Here is a 3425-nt window from a genome sequence, read left to right as displayed (position 1 = left end):
TAATAATAATAATAATAATAATAAGAAGAAGAAGAAGAAGAAGAAGAAGAAGAAGAAGAAGAAGAAGAAGGGGAAGGGGAAGGGGAGGAGGAAGTAGTAGTAGTAGTTTCAAAACATGTACTGTAATAGAAAACTGAAATACTGTACATAAATATAAAATAATTGGTTAAGCATTTTTGGCATAAGAGGCAGAAAGGAAACCGTTCATCATGGATAGCAGGGATGAAACCAAATTTAGATAGTGCTCTGAATACTTATGAACTTTTTTTTTTTAATGCACTATGCATTTTATGCATAGAGTTTGTGACTGAAAGAAATAAATCTGAGAAAAACCTATTATTGTGAGCTGCCCGGAGTCTGCAGAGAGGGGCGGCATGCAAATCGAAATAATAATAATAATAATTATTATTATTATTATTATTATTATTATTAATAATAATATTAATATTATGAAGTGAATGCACTTCGATGGTTGTGATGATGGTGATAGGCGCCCTGAGTCCTTTGGGATTGGGCGGCATAGAAGTCAAATAAAATAAAAATAAAATAAAGATAAAATAAAAATTAAATTAAATTAAATTAAATTAAATTAAATTAAATTAAAATTAAAATTAAATAAATATAATAAATAAAATAAAATAAAATACAATAAAATATAAAATAAAATAAATAAAATAAAATAAAATAAAATAATAAAATAAAATAAATAAAATAAAATAAATAAAATAATAAAATAAAATAAAATAAAATTAAAATAAAATAAATACACACACTATATTGTGATGTTGGGCTTGGGGTTTAAAATGTTATGTCAGTTTCACACACACACATATAAATAAAATGGCAAAAAAGAAATTAATCATGCAAAGAAGTATTAAAAGAAATATTCAATTTATAAATAATATTGCTATATTATCAATATTAATAATATTGTAATAATATTACTTAGAAAACGAATGTTACAAATTTTAATATTAAAATAAAATACCTGTTAAAATTAATTTAATATATCAAATTAACTGTGGAGCATAAAATCATTAGCATGCTTTCTTTAAATGAATGAAGCAAACAAATTATTGAATCCAGTGTATCAAATATATATAGGAAAGTTAATATAATTAATTTAAAACTATTTATAAAATAAGTACACCCACTATCAGCTCTAAGCCCTGTGGTGAATTCACCTGATATCCATTTTCTTGCTAAAATATTGACTTGCCCATGAAAATAATAATTGTGCTTTGGATTATTTTCCACAGATGTCTTGCTACATTCACATGCAGAGCATAAAGACATTTTTATGTCGCTTGTAATGTTAAAGGTCCAAATAAATAGAAAGATTGACACAGAGAGAAATAAAACGAGAGCAAGTAAAGAGAGTAGGCCCAGAAAGGAAATTTGTGAGATTTCAGAAAGTAAAGAGAGAAATACAAGAAAAAACAGTAATCTGAGAGAAAAGAGAAAAGAATTTAAAGTACTGAATACTGTATAAGAATATTCAGTAGAAGGGAAGATTGAGAATCTTATTTGAAACAGAAGATTCTGAGGTAAAAGTTGCTGACAAGAAAGCAGGCCTCAAATGAATGGGGTCAGTGGTTTGCTGCAGTACCGAGAAGCAGTGATAGGGGGCAGTATTAAAAGAAAGAAAAAAACATGTACAGTACAGTACAATGTAACTATTTTCCTTTCTTTTTCTATTTTCTTTTTATTCTATTTTCTTTTCTCTCTTTTTCTCTCTCTGTCCATCTCTCTTGTTTCTCTTTCTTCTCTTTTTCTAGGTTTTTCCTTCTTTTTCTTCTCCACACCCTTTCTTTTCTTTCTCTTAATTACATGTTTGTAGTAGTCGTTTACTATTCTTTTTGAATTGTATTGTTTTTCTATTTGTGAATAAAAACTTGTTAAAAATAAATAAATAAATAAATAATATTAACTAAACTCAATTGAATATAATTATTCAACAATAGAATGGAATGGAATGGAATAGAATAGAACAGAACAGAATTACTATTACAGTACTGTACTATTAATCTTCTTATCATTCCCATCACCCATCTCCTCCCACTTATGACTATGTAACTGTAACTTGTTACTTGTATCCTTATGATTTATTTTAATATTTATTGTTTCCTGATTGCTTATTTGTACCCTATGGCAATCATTGTTGTACCACATGATTCTTGACAAATGTATATTTTATTTATGTACACTGGGAGCATCTGCACCAAAGACAAATTCCTTGTGTGTCCAATCACACTTGGAATTCCAAAGAATTATATTCCATTGTAATTCTATCTATTCCTTTCTTTACAATATCCCAAAAGTTTGGAATAGATATTCCCCATTTTTATTTTAAAAAAGGTTTCTAAAATGATGAGAGGAATTATGTTTCAGATACACAATAATTTAGTAGGAGGGAAGTGTTTTACCTGTTTGTTACAGTTCTTAAGCATTGTTTTCTGGTATGGATACATTTGTTCAATTCAAATGGCCCTATGAATTTCTTTCTTGCTCTTGCCCTCTTTTTGTTCTCTCTCTTCTCCCTTCCATTCCTCTTCTCTCCCAGCTTTTTTTCCTCCCTCCCTCCCTTCCTTCCTTCCTCCTCCCTCCCTTCATCTCTCCCCTTCCCCTTCTTCCCTTCCATTTCATTTTTCTTCCTTTTCCCTTCCTTTTTTCCTCTCCTTCTTTCCTCCCCTCCCCTTCCTTTATTTTTCTTCCCCCTTCTTTCTTCTTCTCATTCCTTCCTCCTTTCTCTTCCTTTCCTCTTCCTTCTTCCTCTCTTTCCTTCCTCCTGCCCCGTCTCCTCTCCCCTTCTCTTTTCCTTTCCTTCCTTTCCTCCCTCCTTCCTTCATCCCCTCCCCTTTCTCTTCCTTTCCTCTTCCTTCTTCTCCTTCCTTCCTTCCTTCATCCCCTCTCCTTTCTCTTCGTTTCATTCTTCTTCTCCTTCCTTCCACCCTCCCCTTTCCCCTCCCCACCCTTTCTCTTCCTTTCCCCTTCTTTCTTCTCATTCTTTCCTTTCTCTTCCTTCTTGTTCTCCTTCCTTCCTCCCCTTTCCTCCTCCCCACTCTTCCTCTTCCTTTCCCCTTCATTCTTCTTCTCCTTCCTTCCTTCCTTCCTTCCACCCTCCCCTTTCCCCCTCCCCATCCTTTATCTTCCTTTACCCTTCCTTCCCTCCCCCCTCCTCCTCTCTCTCCTTTCCCCTTCCTTATTTTCCTTCCATCCCCCTCCCCTTTCTCTTTTCCCCTTCCTTCTTCTTCCTCCCCTTTCTCTTCCTTTCCCCTTCCTTCTTATTTTCCTTCCTTCCCTCCTTCCTTCTTTCCCCTCCTCCCCTTTCTCTTCTTTCCTCCTTCCTTCTTCTTCCTCTCCTTCCTTCCTCTTCCCCTTTCCCCTCAAAACTCCCGCCGCCAAACCCAAGGCCGTCCGGCCTC

The sequence above is a fragment of the Erythrolamprus reginae genome, chromosome 5 (assembly GCF_031021105.1).
Source record: "Erythrolamprus reginae isolate rEryReg1 chromosome 5, rEryReg1.hap1, whole genome shotgun sequence".
Taxonomy (NCBI): Eukaryota; Metazoa; Chordata; class Lepidosauria; order Squamata; family Dipsadidae; genus Erythrolamprus; species Erythrolamprus reginae.
Note: the sequence above shows the minus strand (reverse complement) of the source record.